Here is a 19,143-nt window from a genome sequence, read left to right on the forward strand (position 1 = left end):
CGACGGACAGCCGCATAGTAACAGTTAGCAGTTAGCTGTTAAACAGGTAGCAGTCAGCAGCCCCGTTAAACATGGAGGAAACTGGAAACCTCCAGCTGCTGTGTGAACAAGGATAACTGTTACCTGCTAGCTGTTATTACTCTATAGCTCAATGTAAATATCGATTCAGGAATCAGTGTGGTGATAAAAAATAATTGTTAAAAATAAATAAATAAAGAATGGCGATACTTAATTCAAAGGATTTTTTTTTCTCCCACCCTCAGTATTCAGACCCTTAATTCAGCACTTTGTACAAAACTTTGGCAGTAATTACAGTGTCCCGTCTTCTTGGGTATGTCTCTACAAGCTTTGCACAGCTGGATTTGTGCAGTTTATCTCATTTTCTTTGGCAGATCCTCTCATGCTTTGTCAAATTGGATGGGAAGTGTCTGCAAACTGCCTTCCTCAGGTCTCTGCACAGATGGCCCATGGGGTTTAAGCAGCGGTTCTCAAACTTTCAAGGACAGTCCACCAATCATGTGGCAGCAGTACAGTGCATAACATCCTGCAGATACAGGTCAGGAGCTTCAGTTAATGTTCACATCAAACATCAGAGTGGGGAAAAAATGTGATCTGACATGATCATTGGTGCCAGACAGGCTTGTTTGAGTATTTTTGAAACTGATGATTTTCATTCTCGAGAGTTTTTACTTAGAATGGAGTCAAAAACAAAGACCATCCAGTGAGCATCATGCTCTGTGGATGGAAATGCCTTGTTGAAGAGAGGCGCTAACAGAAAGGCTATGGTCACTCAGATAACCACTCTTTAGAACACATCCAGCCTTGAAGCAGATGAGCTACAACAGCCGAAGACCACTTCAGGTTCCACTTGCTGTCACAAAGACCAGAAACCTGAGGCTGCAGTGGGCACAGACTCAGCAACACTGGACAGTTGAAGACCTGGTCTGATGGATCTGGATTTGTGCTGAGGCGGAAGATGGTCGGTTCAGAGTTTGTCAGAAGTCACCTCAAACTGGTTTCATCAACATGACAGGGAGTTCAGCAAACTTCAGGCTCAAATCTGGAGACATTATGTGATGTAATCAAGTTGACATGTAGCAAAGTCTCAAAGGACAGTGTCCAACAGCTGTGGTGTTCCCAATGAAGTACTTGGTGAGTGTATAGTCTCACCAGTCTAGCAAGGATTTAAGGATTTACCATTCGTTCCTTGTGTCTATTATGCTTGAATAGTACTGACTGTCCGGTTGATGCTTTAATAATAACCCTTAAATATTTTCACTAAACAGCCTGATTGTTCTTGCTGTAATTAACCAACGTCATCCAGGTACTCTGACCAGCTTCATTACATTGTTATTTCACTAGTGTTATGAATATAATTATAACTCAATTTACTGTACACACTGATGATTTTAGTAGATTTATTTTGATCATTTAAATTATTTATTAACCTTTTTAAAATGTATGGTTCATGAGACTGATATTAATGGAAATAATCTGAATACCACAATTGCAAGGGTCAGGACACAGGGAACATGGTAACCAAGGTAACAAAATAAAATGACCACAGCAAATAAAACATACATATACTCTTCTCTACTACCGAAATTAATTAATTAATTAATTAAAAAGAGACAGAATGTAAGCAACAGACAAATACTAAACTGCATGTCTGCAGACACAGTTTTAGTTTCATGACAAAATATGGCAACATACAAATACAATCAATCAATCGACAGAGATTAAACATTCACAAAGTGAATGTGGAAGATACTTACATGCTTTTATATAAAAGAAAAACAATGATACATGTTCAAACAATGTCAAAATTATAAAAAAAAATAATTAGAACATCACTTTTTATTCTAGCCCTCTGTTACGCTTTTTTTACACAACCATTTATTTTGTCTGTGTCTCATTAAAACCATTAAAGATTTTAATCTGTGAAGAGATTTGCTCAAATCTCAAACCAGTGTACTGCATCAACCTTTCATTAGTGATCTGTTAGTTTGGGTGTGGAGCACACACTGAACATCAGCCGTTCAAATCAAACAGAAAATCGTTGCTCTCTGATTACACATTTTACTGTGTTTTATTATTTTTAGCAGGCAAGTATCAACAAAGTAAAGTATCACTACATACGTGGATGCACAGTACAAAGTGGATGCTATTACATTCCCCTCGTGGGCAGCAACAGAAGAAGAAGAAGCAGATTTTCCCTCATCAAGAATGTTTCAGTGCATTATCTCCAGAAGACGAGTGCAGAACGGTGGCTCTTAAAAGAAATCCTTGCTCCACGATCCTAAGAGACTGACGCTAAGTGAGAAAAATATTTCGCAATTAAACTTCAAAGTAGTGCAGTGGAGATGTCAGCGTGGGCCCAGATGAGTTCAAGTGTTTTACAACCTCGATTTCTCCTTGAACATAGTTTACATTAGTCTATTTTTCTATTAGTCTTTTTGTTATGATCATAGTAACGTGGTTTGCTGTGTTGCTTTTATTTTCCCCCTGTTATATATTTTTACTTTTATTGGTATAATCAAAATGCCTTCAGACATATCCCAGTGTATGTCTTCTTCTCACTGCAGCTGTAGTCTTAGTTTTATCTACAAAATAGACCTCTATATATCACTGCATGTACGTTGACCAGAGTAACTGTTGACAAGAACCTTGGCTGTGGTTCTTCAGTTGTGACTCTTGTAGATGGCCCACATTAAACTCTCTGTAAACCCTCATTAAGGAGTTTATGAAGCTCATGCTCCAGCTCTTCTCATTCCCAGTCTTCATGATCATCCTGGAACACTTGATGGTTTCCCTGATTAATTAAAACTCCCCTGTGGAGTTCCTTTGCAAACAAACAAAATCTCTGTTTACATGCACCAAAATCTATTGTATGTATCCTTGAGATCTAGCAAACATGTGAATGTGTTTCCTTCTTCATAAAGCATGTGCAAAGCTGGTTTTTGAGTTCTGCACTGTTTGTATACATGTTTATTAGCTTGCAGTCTTTTTCTTCTTCACCGGCTTTCTTGGTGCATTAGTGTGTTTCTTGTCACCTGTTGATCACTGGAATTAATTCACAGCTCACTGAGCATGTTGTCGATACCACTAGATTCTCCTGGTGTTAATTATAGTCTCCAGAGATGCACTCAGTCTGGAGCCTGTGCTCAGCTGTAGCTATCAGCTATTAGTTGCTGGTCCCTAGTTTTATTTTTATTTTTACTCTCACTCTGACCTTCTCACCTCAGACATGACTTCAGAGACACAGACTTAAAGGCCATCACTTTAAACTTCGCTACACCCATGACCTTCCTCCTCCCAAAACCAATCTTACTGTAAACATGGCTGTTTTTGTGAGTACGCCCCTCCCTTACCTGATTTTTTTCATCATTTTTGATCTTTGCACTTAAATCAGAAATTTTACTAACTTTTCACTTTTTTCCACTTATTCAACAATTACCTTACATAACATCTCTCTCTCTCTCTCTCTATCTCTCTCTCTCTTTCTCTTTTTTTTTTCTTTTTACTTGCTCACATTATGGGCATATTTTCTCACATGAAATATTGTAGCTGCCGGGTGCAGCAGGTGCAGTCTCGCTCTCTAACAGACCTGTTGCATTATTTAAAAGATTTTTGGAGCTGTTAAAATCTCAAATACCATGTGAGTCCGAATGCAGCAGAAGCTATAGCCAGTTGATTTCTCATACGAAGGGACGATAGTCATCAAAGGGTTAAACGGCATCATTGTGATTCTCTGTTGTATTTGATTAAGAGTGTGTTTGGTCTGAACCTCCTATTATGTAAACAGTGTTTTGCTTTTTCATAACCATCACTATCTTTGATTTTGTGTAGGGTGTGTTCTTGTTTGTTTTCCCTCTCCTTTGATTGATCATTAACCCTCAAGCCAATCAGGAGAGAAAATCAGACTTTTTTAACCACCATGTGTATATGCATATGAAGTATCCCACATCACTAAGTGTTCTCTAGAATCAAGCTGAACTCAAAACAGGATGTTCACATATCTCGGTGATACACTGAGTTAGATGACTGAGTAAAAAATAAACAAAAGATCTTTGAAGAAACTCAGCAAAATGATGAGAAAAAGTCAAAGTAATATAAAGCCAAACCTTAAGAACAGATAAAGCAATTAAAATAAATTAATCCAAAGTCATTTGCTTATACAGTAGATTTTCATTTCCCTATGACATTTAAGCCACAATATGTCAGTATTTTATCAGGCAGAAAAACAGAGAAATGTTTCAACATTACAATCCCATCAGGTAAACATATCACTTTTAAAACACTTTTTTTTTTAAATATTACACACTGTAAAAGTACTCAGTTAGATACAGCTAGTTAGATCGTCATCACCCAGATTGAGTTATGGCCTTTATTTTCTCAGCCCCACCCTTAGAAAAATTATTTTGGTTTATGGTGTCAATCTTTTTTGACCGATTGCTCATTTATAAGAGAAATGTTTATCTCTGTCCGCTGGGGTAGTAGACCAAACTCGGTGCTGATAAAAACAAAATTCAAAAAGTTAAATAGGACTCAAAATTTGAGAGGGTGGACCCACCAAAACGTATCACCTTGTTGAGTGTTAATTATTGGGCTGATTGCCATCATATTTTGTGTGAAGCATTTGCACATCATTTCTAGTTATGGTTCCAAGTTCCATATCTCCAGTCTGTTCCAGCTCACGCAGATTGAGCAACAGTATAAGATGGCAGAGAGGCTACGCTCACGTTCAAAAATCAATATGACACTTCATTTTTTTGGTCCCAGAGCACGTGTACCAAATTTGGTGAAATTCTGACCACCCAGTTTTGAGGTACACATTTCAGGTATTTGTGGTGCCCCCTATGGGAAGGGCTCAAAACTGTTTGATAGGCCTATTCCCAAACCTGGCCTGAAGATATCTATCAAGACAAATGGTTAATGAGTTATGGCAATAATCACAAAGCCCCGCCTATTGTGAGGTTAATTTAGTCAGTGGTTTCCATGTGTTTTGACCGATCTTTCTCATTCAGAGCAGAAATGTGTATCTCAGTCCCTCAAGGCTTTATACTCAGTTTGGTGTTGATAAAATAAATATCCAAAAAGTTTCCAAAATTTTACAAATTAGCAAAAAAAAAATCCATTATGTTGGCTTTTTAAGGTCCAAGGTCACTGTCTTTGTAGAACACATTGAGCTGGACGTGTGTGTGTCAAATTTCAAGTCGATCAGATCTATGGTGTGATCGACATGGTCTTTTCAAGATTGATCTTTTGACCGTTTATGACAGCGCCACCATCTGGCTGATTCATGTCTCAGTGCATATTATTTTCAGTTTCATGTTGCTGGCTCTGTCCAGCTGCAATTTGTGCTGCTGCAGAAGACAAATGATAATAATATTAGTACTACTAGTACTACTAGTACTACCGATAATGATAATAATGATACTAATGAAACAGATCAAACACCATAAGGTTGTGCCCCTTCAGGGTTAGATCTCTGATGATATAACGCCAACAGTCAGCACTTTCCAACAACTCCTGTTTGTCCATGTGACTCACTTTAATCCATAAACTAACCTGTAAAGTTAGAAAAGCTGTATCGATTTATCCATCGATTCTCATTAGCATTTTTTGCTAGTGGTGTGTAGAGCCAATCAGAGTGTCTGATTCAGAGGCTTGGCCCGCCTTGGCTGTATACCCAGACTAAATGGGAGCAGTGCTGTTTTAGGAACTCAAAGTGATGGGAAGTCGTTCTGAGTTTATTGTCGTGACAGAAAACAGACAGAAGGATGTGACCAGTCACGTATTTAGTGCAGCGGAGACTCTGGAGCTGATTTATAAAGCAGAAGAAAAAAGAAAACGTTCATGAATACTGCAACTTTCTGTGCTGAAGTTTTGTTTTGTTTTTATGGTTTTCAGCTTTTATCCATAAAATAAGGAAATAGTGAAGGTCCGATTTTTGTTATTTCCTGTTTTATGGGCTGCTTTCCTCTATTACAGTTTACAGAAGTCTTTATTTAGTGACATATGTAATTAGCTGTGGTTGTGCTGATTCTGAATGTGTGTAGCACGTGGGGAAATTAAAAAAAAAATACAACTTTATAAGGCAAAAGTCAAAGGTATGAAAAAACTGAGAAATCAACAGAAGAGAAGACTTCACCGTACGGACTGCTACTAAATCGTAGACAAAAACCAGGTCGGGTTATGAAAGACGTGGAAGAACAAGGTGGGATGCCGTTTGAAACTGAAACAACTCATTATTCCAAATATACTTTCAGCATTGTGGAAAAACCCACTGATCAGCAAGCAGGTACTATGGCAGGATGACCAGATGGATAGATAGATAGTTGGAAGACGAAGAGGAGATGAAGTAGGAGGGGGTGTGGAAGCAATTCCTTGCACACCTCTCAGTCATAAATATGGAAAAGGAACAGCGCGGCTCAGCCAGCCCTCCTACGAGCAGAATGTTATCCTGCTTCCTTGGCAGTGTGAAAAAACCTCTAGTTAAAAGAGATGCAAAACACTGAAAAAGGAATGAATGGATGTACTTACAGAGAGAAATAAGCATTTAACAATTAAGATGGATACACTGACACACTGACTGACCTCTTTGCTGTTAAGTTGCGCTGCTTGAATTTTGGTAAGCTGTGTTTGAAATTTTCCCAAAATGAAGTATTCGGCAGTCGACGCTGAAGAGACATGATGATAGACTGAACCTTCACACAAATGAGCACAATGAGAGAGAGGGATGTAATCTAAATGTTTGACTCACGCAGCACCCGAACTCACCAGTGACGTTCTTCCTACGATGATGGAAATCAAATATTGTTTAGAGGCTTCGTCCCAACACTGTTGCAGAAGTTCCCACAAATGTTGACAGAAACCTGCAGGTTTTCTTTGCATTCACTCTCTGCCCAGTTCATCCCAGAGGAGCTCCATGGGCTTTAATGTGCTGCAGTGACAGCCTCCTCTCCCCTGCTTTCAGGCTGTCCACCAGATGTCGGAACCTGGCTGCGGGGATTTGCTCCCATTCAGCCACAAGAGCATTAGTGAGGTCAGCCACTAATGTCTGGCAACGCGGGCTGACTCACAGTCCGTGTTCCAGTTCGTGCCACATGTGTTGATGGGGGTTAAGGTCACGGCTCCGTGCAGAGCAAGTGAAGTTCTGCCACACCGAACTGGGAAAATACTTGATTTATGAACCTGGCTTTGTGCACGGGGGCACCGTGATGTTGAAACAAACACTTTCATTTGAAATGTGTGAGCATTCATTTACCTTAATTCAAATTCATTGTTGGAACTACTTCTATATATTATGTACAGACTGGGAAGTTTGACATGGAGCAGGTTAGGTTGTTGAGTAATGATGCATGATGAAATGGCAGCTAATAGACAGATGGACTTACATTTGGGCGGCAGTGTAGGCGAAGTGGAAGGTTTCATATGTTAAAGAGGTGGAGAGGTGACATGGTGACATGTGTCTCATTATCACTGCAACACTGCCAAACAAGACTCTTTGGATCTGCCCCCCCCCCCCCCTCTCCTATTCCTCCCCTCCTGTCCTCCTCCTCCCCTCATCCTCCCCTCCTTCCTCTCCTCTCTTCCTCCTCTCCTCCTCTCTGTCATTTTCACTATGAGCGTCCATTGTTTTTTGTGATAATCGTCACCTTTGTGAAAAATAAAAGTCTGAACAGCATTTCAGAATCTAAAGATACTCAATTTACAATGTCATAAGAAAAAAAATATCGTAAAATTTTATGATTAATCAATTTTCAAAATTGTTGTTGGGATTGTTCTGTGAATAAATTAGATTAGTAGAAGTGTTATAATCAAATATCTCTACCTTCATCTTGATAACTGACTGATGATTATTCACTGCTTTAGTTTTGCAGACTTACATGAACGCCTGTGATTAGATTCAACATTAGTTGCATAAGAGGCCAGAGACGGTCGGATCACGGTGAACTGGAAACTCTTAGGTGCGAATGTGAGTGCGAGCGTGAGTGTGAATGTGAGTGTGTTTGCATGTGTGTGTCGTGTGAGTCGTGAGACAGACTTGAAGTCTATCTGGATTGAGTTTCTGCCCTTTTTAACCACAGTGGATGTTGGGACAGTCTCTGAAACTACAAATGGAAATATGTTGTAAAATGGGAGAATCTGTAGAACAAAAAAACCTGAACTCATGTGTTTAAATCCTCACTTGTGTAACATATTCACACACGTCAGCTCAACACAAAAACAAAAATTTGAACTTTTTCACTCTCATGAAATTATCAACACGCCTGTTCAGAATGCTAAGTCTCACACGTTTACATAAATACAATGAGAGCTGCGTAATTCAGTATTTACTCATATTTATCTCATATTTTACTTGAGTCCATTTTCCAGCTCAACTACAACTCTCATATTAGTTGTGCACAGATTTGTGGCTCTGTGATGTGGGGGAGCACATGTGCGAACTCACGGTGAGATGTTGTGATTGTTGTGGAAAATGAACAGGAAAATAAATAAATAGGAGTAAAATGTTGGATTACAAGTTCGCAGCCTTTAATTGTATTTATGTAAATATCAATCTCACATTCAGAACAGGGATGCGAATATTTTCTGTGGGTGAAAATTTCAACATACAAGTTTAAAAGCTGTCATGTTTTTTTTTTTCTTACATGTGTGAATAGTTTATACAAGTGAAAACTTAAACATGAGACTTCAGCTTTTGGTCCAACATATGTACCTTCATACAGACGACCCCTCAGACAGGGAATCAGTATCTTTAGAGCCTTCATCTATTTGTCCCTGCGTGTTGCCGTACAGGTCTATAATGACCCTGTCCAGTCTGCAGGTCTGATAAGGATACATGTATTTCTATAAGGGGCTCAAACGCCCTTTTGTAAGCAAAATAATGATACAAAACGCATCAGCTTACTCTGCAGATGAATGACTGTTTATCCTCAGAGCTGATTTGCTCACATGCAGTATAAAGGTTTTTTTTTTTTTTACCGGATTTTCGTCTCGTAAAAAGTCGGCATGAATCAAAGTTGAAAACTCGGATAATGACTGTGAATTTCTGAGGGTTTCTTTGCCTCCCACTGGCAGGGGGAGAAATATGCAGTGTAAATACACTTTTAAAAATAGGCCAATCTGATGTGAGGAACACCTCCTCTGCAGGTTAAAATAGTCTAGTTTACAATATTTCATTATGTATTTCAGCATCATTTCTTTGCACATAAGAAATGTTATTTATCGCAGGACACAGTCTCTGTCTATAACACTAACTCTACCTTTCTGTCCTTGTGGTCTAGTCTGCTGGCTATTGTAACTTTAGGTCTGTCTCAAACATGACCATCATGATCAGAGGTGTGGTGCTGCTTGTGGTTCTATAGTGCAGCTATGACACTGACTCTGTCATGTTTCTGTGTAAATGCATCACAGAGGAGTGAATGATGGTGAAAGGATGTTTTCTGTCTTTTCATCTTTACTATAGTTAACCATTTCATTCAGCTGAGCAGCTCAGAGACTGTCGGCAGCCATCTTTTAAGGTGGAATGTTTTCTTGCTTGTTATTCAATGCATGATTGACGTTTGGAAATCAATCTATACACCTTAAATGTCAATATGACAACCTTGACCATTTCATTAGTTTTTATTAGCTCTCTCTAGGACATATGCCTACCTGCAGTTGTATGTTATTGTATAAAGTATTTTTATAATATATCTTATTTTATTCAGTATTATATTTCCCCCCTTGTGCTGCTCTTCTTTTGTGCTGCTGTGTCCATTTGAATTTCCTCTGCGGGGATCAATAAAGGTACATCTTTTCTTATCCTTAATGCTTTAGTAAAAATGTGGATATACTGTATTTCCACCTGATTATCTGAACTGCTGATCATTTATTTCATCACTTGAAGAATAAAAGTAGTGGAGCGTCGTCAGATCAGACATTAGGAGTTGATCGATTATTGGCCTGGTTGATTACTGATTATTGTAAATGTTTTTTTGTTTGTTTTTTTTTATCAATTTATTAAAGCGCTACTTTGGCGCTACTTTCGGCCTCTTCTTGCTGGAGCAATGTTTAATTCAAATTGTTGTAGAGAGTTGCTCATACACCAGGGGTTGGCAGATAAGTTTGGCTTTGATTTTCCTAATCAAATAGATGGTGCGCCAGAACATAATCAATAGCTAATTTAATAAATTGATTGATAAAAGTGCAGCTGGAGTTTACGTTGTTACTGTTCACATACGGCGCTTTGGTCCACACTGACATGTTAAATGTTTGACTGATTTACTGATGAACTGGCCGTATTTTCTTATGTCTATCAAAAAAGCAACAGAGCCTTTGGAACTTCCTGTCATAACTTTTCAGAATAAAAGCTCATAATCACTTGAAATAAAGCATTGTTGTAAGAAAAAAAGAACTTCCTTGCACTTTTATTTTTGCAAAAGAGGAAGTGATTCGGTGTGTAACGGTGTGTAGAGATCTATTCAACATGAATGGATAATAATAATAATAATAAGCTTCTTCAGGTGGGGGGAGATTGTCTATTTGGACATTACAGCTAAATGTGGGACTGTCAGTCCGATATTGTAGTATTTAAAAAAAACTTTTTGTAGCAGTATGTTGTGTTGATATATCGGCTCCAAATATCTGTTGTCAGTCTCCTTGATTACTAATAATTGATATTGGAAAAAACCATCAACCCCTATGGAACATGAGCTGGTTTTATTGACTGTGGTTTAGCCGCTGGTTTTATTGGAGTCTCAGATTCCCGTGGTTCTGTAATCTTTAAAGTAGAAATATGTTTCATTTCAAATGACTCAGATTTGAGCCCCACTCACTTGCATGGGCTCTCACATGCACATTAACTGTATTTAGAATTTATTTCACTATCCCTTTCGTTGGGGTGCAACAACGCTTTGTGGCTTGTGTGAAGGAGTCAGCTTTTCCCTGCGAAGAGTGGTTATTGGGTAAATAGTTGTTTATTCATCGTCATGGAGTAGATTTGGTTGTTGACATGCATTAGTGAGTAAATACGAATCCTTCTCTGCACTCTAAAAGCTCTTCTACTGATTAGTGAGAAAGTAGGGGAGAGCTATAGAAGAGAAGGGGGGGTGAGGGGGAGCGATTTGTTTATCAAACACTTTCCTCCCTCAAATCTGATTAGCTCAATGTCACATTGAAGAGTTGGACCTCTCTAGTCTCTGCTGTGTGTGTGTGTGTGCGTGTGCGTGCGTGCATGTGTGTGTGTGTGTGTCTTCTTACATGCAAGCGTTTTGACTTTGCTTGTGAGTTTTTATTTGATCGCTCTAAAAACATTAGTTGCTGTATCTCTCTCAATCTGATTTTCTGTTTTGTGTTCAGCGTCTCTCCCTGTTCGCCGGTATACTCCATCCAAAGTGCCTGTCAGATGGTTGGATAACTTTTACCCTTTTCACACCAAAGTTAGCAGGTATAACCTGGTTTTTCAAATGCTGGTAAACCCAGCGGGGGGGTGGGGGTCGGTCTGTGTCCGACAACTTCTGTAACTTTCACAAACCATCACCTGACATTCATACTCCCTTCATGCCGTGATTTGCCATCTGTGTGGAGGTGAGAAAGGACTGACCTTCTCTCTCCAGCTCTCTTTTCATTAGTTTCACTTTTTAAGTCCAACACTGTGAAGGTTTTTAATTGATATCACATCTCCTTCGTCTCTATGACGACTGCAGATCTGACATAGACACTTATGATGTCCGCCGTGGTCGGACGGAGATACATGGTGAGTCTTAGGGCTCGTCACAGTTCAGAGGTGGACACGATCTCCATCTACTCGTATGTATTTAACCTTGACACGGACAAGTGCTCTCAGACTCAAACACCATAGAAATTCATGAAAAAATCAAATATTCATACACGTTTATTTGAGACCTTACAAACAGGTAACAGGACGCAGGCCACTTCTGAAGACAGGAAAAACGGACAGATTTTTTTTTTTTTATCCCAGGACACATTTCAACCTCCTTACCTCCTTTCACAGTTCCTGTCCTCCACCTATTTTGGGAATGGGAGAAAGAAAATTCAAGATTCAAAGATTTGTCACAACACACAGGCCATGTTTTATTGAATTTGCCTTGGCCAAGAAAATTCCTCGCAACTGACAGGGTTAGGTTTTGTTGCTAGGCGACATCTAGTGGTCGTAGTAATGATGACAGGAGCAAAGGGGAAAGTGCGGTGACGTAGTTTAAAGAGAGACAAAGTCCACGTCAGGAGGAGGTCGAGGTGGATGGATGAATATGACACAGGAGAGCGGTGTTTGATTCCCATGTGAAAGTATCTGTTTACATTGTAACCATGACAACAAAGACCGTGTAATCTTGAGGAAGTACTTATTTTAACACAAATCACGATCTTTTCCGAAACCTAACCAAGCCATGAGAGGGTTGATGGTTGTTCAGGTTGGAGGAGTGAAAGGAGCTGAAATAATTATGTAAATTTGTTTTTTTTTTTTATATTATTTTTGTTTACTGACCTTCTACTTTCAAACGTCACTGCCAAAATGCGACTGCATGGCACCTTGTTGTCCTCTGTTACGATTACAAAGTGGTGTCCTTCTGATATGTCTTTGAATCAAACACCTGTGGAGGCTTAAGAGGTGGCTGTTAAAAGTTGGCAGGTCAGTCTGAACTCATGCCATTTGAACATGTGAGCTGTGATTCACATCTCACATGAATAGTGAACCAGTTTCCCTGCGAAGAAGAATAATAGAGGCAGCAAAAGACCATAGAAAAGCTGTCAGCACAAATGCTTATAATGACCTATAGTTAACATTTCCTGCCTAGAGATTTCCTGCAGTTGTGCAAATACTGCAAGCTGTCGACTAAAGTAACATACTGTACTGTGTACTGTGTACTCTGGGCAGAAGCCATATCATGTTGTTACATCTCAATGAAAATTTTGACTGCAGTATGAATTGTGTGTTCTACCAATAGTCCACGTCGGTTTCTTTTAACCATGTAGGTGATCTTTCATGGTTGGTCTTTGTTCAACCAATAGGGCGCCTTGCCAAGCCAAGAGACTTATGATAAAGCCCGAAGAGCCCTAAGATTATTATGTCCCACCTGTGCTAATAACATTACCTTAAAGAAAGAAGAAAAGAAATTCACATTTTTCAAGACCAAAAAACCAAAAAGGATCAGCTGCAGCTGAGCGAGAACCTCTTTCATACAGTGTCTGGACCAGATCTGATTTTTACTGTTGACACCGTGCAGCATGTTTCCTGAAAAAGCCTCGCCTGCTCACACTTACAGGAAATCGGTTAATGCGATTTTTTTTTTTTTTTTTTTTACAGTTGATGCTCGTATCCGGGCCTGGTCAGTTACTGTTTCTGATTTTTCTACACTTCCTTGTTTTTCTGTCCTTAGCTCTGGATGCACAGACGGGAATGACACGAGTCGTCAGCAGACCGGTGCCATTCAACTGCTAGACCACACTCGACGAGTCGGTAGGTTCAACCCAGACCCTCCGGTTGTCTGTCCATCTGGCGTCTCCTGTGTTTGTCTATGTGCCTCTAGTTATTCCCAGTGAAGTCGAGCTGTCTATCCTCTCCGTTTTTGTTGAACTTGTTCTCTCTGCTTCTCTCTTTAAATCTCTCATTAAAGAGTGAGAAGATTAGCACCAATTTGCCTTGATTAGGCCATTCTTCTCACAGTTGGAAAAAAAAAAAACTCAGACAAAAAAAAAAAAAACCACGCTCTGCAATTTGAACACGTGCAGCAGGCAAGTGATTGCGATCAATAAAAAAAAAAAAAAAAAAAAAAACTAGATGGAAAAAAAATGGGAAAAACTGAACAAGTGAAGGGATGAATTGCCAATTTCTGTTCCTGTCAAGTGCTTTTGGAAGGCAGCTCTTGAGGAAAAGTTGTTTCCGCTGAAGGACTCTTGACGGCATTGTGTGTGTGTGTGTGTGTGTGTGTGTGTGTGTGAGATAGAGAGAGAAAGAGAGAGAGAGAGAGAGAAGGGATGCATTCAACAGAGCCTGATTATCAGACATTTTTCTTTTGTTTCCACGATGGGAAGTGTAGGATTACACATAGTACTATTTTGTACGACGCATGATGCTGTTTGTTTTGTTTCTGCCAAAAAAAAACCAAAAAAAAACAACTGTGAAGTGCCAAGGTCATTGTGGTTCCAGGTGCTGTTACATGTCTGTCAGAAATCTTTTGAATGTAAAATGATTTGTATAAGTGACATTCAGGGCAACAATGACTATTCACTGATTTGTGTCATGTGATAGTGCTGTCACATTTTTCTTCAAGAGATTAAACACAGCAGCTCTTTGCCTCAGTGCTGAAAGTTCAGGGAAACAAACTCCTTTTTACATATATAACAAGCTACATCAAGTCGAATCGAGTTCAGAGTGTTAGTATATTTAATAAAATAATGGTTACTACATTACAGTGCTAAGTCTCCATTTTAATTTGAGTAGGTTTATGTAAATATAGAATTAACTGTGTGGGAGCTAACCGCCCTTTAAATACACACTGGACAAATTGCAAGGGTTCAACTGTAATTGGACACTTAACTGCTGAACGTGTTTTGGGCAGCTGTGTTGTTTCAATGTTAGTTCATGTAGAAAAGATTGAGGGGAAGTTGTCAATACAAGGACTAAAGAAGAGACCGTGTAAGTGAATAAAGAGGCTCAGAAAAGTGAGAGAGATCAAGAAAAGTTGGTTTTCCCAAAATCAGTGGCCGAGCGCAATCTGCCGGCACATCGAGTCAGGGATGCTCTCCGGGATCCAGGGGAACATGTTTCCCGTGACCATGACCTCAGAGCATTCACCACAGACGCAAACCTCTAATAAACCTGAAAAACAGAAAGGCCATGACAGTGGCATCATCCACAGCTGTGGTCAGTGCCACTGAGACTGTTCTCTTATAGCAAAGTGTCTCATCAGTAATCACTGTCAACCCAACTTTAATCCCAGTTCTAACCTGAATCATAAACACAATTCCAAAGTCTAAATTATACAAACACATAAAGACTGTGAGCTAAAAGTCAGATAGATTTGCTCTAAGAGCGGGAAGACGCTGACACAGTCACACACTATTGGCAGAGAGGGGCCAGTGTGGGTTATGACAGAACTTACAAAAGTCAGGCCTTCAAAGAGAATCAGAAAAATGTATGTCTCTGTATAAATGAATACATATAAAAATGTTTTTACAAATTTTCACAGAGAGAAAGAAGCATATCAATTTAGATGATGTTTTTTTTTTTTTTTGCCATTAATATATTATCTCTCTCAGTGTGGGTATCCAGATGTTTGATAGTACTCTGTGACTCGTGAACAAAACCCGTCATGAAATCTTCACTGTGTTCAGTGGATGGGGAGTCCTCAAGTGAGTTTTTAAACTCTGAAATGTCAGCACCTTTTAAAGTAATGGATGAGTCATCAGTGATAATCAACAACAAATCAACTGCCCCACATATTTAATAGTTTTGTGCATTTTAAACTTTAATTTAATGAAATGTCTACCCCCCAAAATGATAATACGTATGTTCAGTATGAGCTCAAAGAAGCTCTGTGTCCATGCTAACTCAGTCCACGACCCTAATCCTTAAGTACAGATCATCACTCCTTCTTTTTTATGAGAGCTGTAATGAAATACCACTACAAATACTTCAACCTTCGGTAGCTGTTGTTAAAAGTCAGTCATGTTCTCTGGAGGTATTTTGAATCACAGATTAGCTTGGTCTTCCACCCAGGTCTCTGGGGATTCTGCCACATATGCAAACGGTCCATTTTAGCCTGGAAGGGATATGTTTTATGGTAATAATAGAATATTCAAAGATACATGCACACAGTGATCTACAGGAAAGTAATGAGAGTTTCAAACAGATGAGCAGGTGAAATTATTCAAGTTTATTTCTGGCCTGAAACCAAAGAAAATATAGAACAGCCATGAAGTTTCTCTTTGTTATTTATTCATTTATTTATTCTAGCTCCTTTTCTCCTTCTTTTAAAAAAACCAAACAAAACAAAACAAAGCAGTTTGTCTTTTAATATGAACAACAGCCACAAAGTGCAAGCATCCTCCTTTTATCAGTTAACATGGGCAGCACTGCCACTGTATCAAATAAGAGCTGAACTACATCCATGTCAGCTAATCACAGGTCCGAGGAGATGAGCAACAATTTACACTTCACCCACACCTGTCAAAGGTAGACAAAGCCAGTAATCTGTGCATGCGTGTGTGTGTGTGTGTGTGTGTGTGTGTGTGTGTGTGTGTGTGTGTGTCTGTCTGTGTGTGTGTTTTAGCCCAGTATCCCAAGGAATAACGTTCACTGTACAATCCCATAGCTCACTATTCCTGTCCAGTGCCATCATTTATTGTTCATTTCCCTTTATGTAGTAAGGTAGAGAGTAAGGGTGTGGAGGTGTGATGGATATGTGTGTCAGAAATTCAACCTTAATACATCTGTGTCCTCTCACAGGTCTGCAATTAACATTTCTCTTACCCATAATCCCGAGGCAAGAGTTAAACATAAATTTCTCAATCTTAAACATTCCTCACCAATCGCTCATCTTTCCCCAAACTCAACCGCAGACACTTTCCTCTCGTAACGAATGAGCCCGTAGGTCGTCTGTGCAGCGGGTTACTATGACCCATAGTTACTAGGCGACATCCAATGACCTAGAGCGACGAAGTCCACGTCAGGAGGAGGTTGTGGTGGACGGATGAATGTGCCACAGGAGAGCCGTGTTCGATTCCCATGTGAGAGTAGCAGTTTATATTGTTTTTATTATCCATGAGCGTTTAACAAAGTTAACTCTGTTGTTATTATCGTAACCATGACAACAAAGCTTGTCTAATGTTGCGGAACTATTTATTTTAACCCAAATCACGATTTTTTTCCTGAACCTAACCAAGTAGTTTTATCCTTACAGAAAAGCCACATTAACACCACACGTACAAAAATCACATGTTGCCTCCATGTGATTTAAAACATGTTAACTTATACAACAGCCGTGTTAATATTCAGTACAACAACCTCGAGTGGGATATTGCTTAAATGTGAAATGTGTGGAACACATGTCCTGGCACGTGGGAAACATTTTCGGGGTGTAACGTGTGAAGCCCATACTTAACATCAAACTTAAATTTACATGTGAAATCACAACATAACATGGGACTTTTCACTTCACTTGTGACTGGTCTTTTTCACACATAAGATTGGCATTCCCATGTAGACATGTAGTCAATTTTATGAAGGTTCATGTGAGCCTAAGTGAAACTTATGATAAGACACATATGAAATAGAAATGTGAAATTCATGTACAGGGCAGTATGGTGGTGCGGTGGTTAGCACTGTCGCCTCACAGCAAGAAGGGTCTGGGTATAACCATGGCGATGAACGTAAGTACGTCGATCTTGATAGTGTATGTGTGTTTATCATTGTAACCATGACAACCTAGGTCCGGTACGCCTGCTGCTGTAGGGGAGCTATAGGTTGTAACAGAGGGTTGAAAAAAGTGACCAGTTTGGTTGTTCAGGTTGGAGGACTGGTTGTATTCTAATCCTGGCTGGTTAGGCTGGAGAAGTCTGCTGCTAGCTGGCATCAAAGACCCACTTCACATTAAGGATATCATTTCTCGGTGTATGTGTTGCATTGTACAAATCCATAAAGGCTTTAGAAATAAAGCTGATAGAATTCCCACATTCTTCTCACATCCCTTGCATTATTCATCAAACTTCTCCAACTAAATGACAAAATAGGGAAAGATGTGGAGTGCTCTATTTGGTTTTGGTTGTGCTTTGACACTATTACTATTATTAACATTACTATTAATACCCCCGGCACGAAACCACTGTCAGAATCCATCGCATGTCCTCTTTCACCACTGAAAATCCTCAGAAAGATCTCCACACTCCTCCCCTGACTGAGGAATTCTTACCTACTTCATATCTTGAGTTCTTTCAAATGTTTTCTAATGTTTTTCATGTGTTGCACTGCACAAAATTTCAATTCCCAATATTGTATTTATTTATTTTGCTCTCTCTTGGCCTTAGACAGCTCAGTTGTGTAATACGGTACTTTTGGCCCATTTTGTCCATTGTGTGCGCTGCTCTCCATTTACTGCCTCAGTATGAGGGTAATGCTGTTTACAGGATTGTGTAATCTCCTCACAATAATCCCATTCACGAATCAGGTGCTTGTTGCAGTGCTGTGGTGAGAGCTGCAGGAATCAAAGGTTATTTTGATTTGATTTGATGTAGTCTTTTCCAACAGGTGAAATCTTGTTAGGTATCTTGTTTGTTCACTGTTCTGCCATGAACTATTATCCATACGCATCTTAAGTGGCATCTATAGTAGACAGTATGATTGTATTGCTCCCCATGTGCTTAAACATAGGTTATGTGTGTGTTTTTTTTCACAGAAGGATTAAATGTTTCATTTTTTTTTATTTGACAATAGATAAGATATACAGCTTCAGCCGTCTCCTCATCCTCCACTTCACTCCTTTTGTCCGTCCCTCCTCTCTTGAGCATGTTATCTACTTGTTTTTTTTTCCCTTATCTTTTGACGCACTGAGACACACTTACACAGAAAGACACACATACACGCAATGTACAATCAGTCTTTTGTCTTGCCACATGAAAGCTGCTACCTGAACAGGAAGGAGGAGGTACGGTGACAACAGGCAAAAGACAGGGAGGAAAATAGGAAGCTGAGCTAAGGAGTGAAACTGATGAAGAAATTTTACCTTTATATAAAAAAAAAAAAAAAAACCTTAAGATCTACTATCATCTAATGTGTCTGGGAAGTAAAACATTAAAGATATTAAAAGGAGAGGGAGAAGAAAGTGAGAGATGGAAGGCAGGGGGAGAAAGAGGAGAATGAAGGACTGAGAAGAGGCTGGGAACTTGAAATCAATGGACTCATTGTTAACAAGAGTCGACCCCCCAACCACCCCCTACACACACACACACACACACACACACACACACACAATCACACACACCTACGCTAGACCTTCAACCGCCCTCCATACGTCACTCCAACTGCTACGAGTATCTGTTTCTGTGTTGGGTTCTGAATCTATCAACCACCTTGGATTTCAGTTAGAAACGCCAAACAGATGCTTGTGGGAAGTTCTGCCCAGGGCACACTGAGTT

The 19,143-nt window shown here is 39.5% G+C and overlaps 1 protein-coding gene across 4 annotated transcripts in view; it reads left to right on the forward strand.

Moving 5' to 3' along the window:
* The window catches only part of LOC130167105 (teneurin-3), a 327,180-nt gene that overhangs the window by 51,190 nt on the left and 256,847 nt on the right, over window positions 1-19,143 (forward strand). For all 4 annotated transcript variants that reach the window (XM_056373088.1, XM_056373089.1, XM_056373090.1 and 1 more), the window contains exon 3: window positions 13,389-13,468. The gene's annotated coding sequence lies outside the window, so the exon portion shown is untranslated. The remainder of the gene's footprint in view (window positions 1-13,388; window positions 13,469-19,143) is intronic.

Source organism: Seriola aureovittata, chromosome 3 (assembly GCF_021018895.1).
Source record: "Seriola aureovittata isolate HTS-2021-v1 ecotype China chromosome 3, ASM2101889v1, whole genome shotgun sequence".
NCBI lineage: Eukaryota > Metazoa > Chordata > Actinopteri > Carangiformes > Carangidae > Seriola > Seriola aureovittata.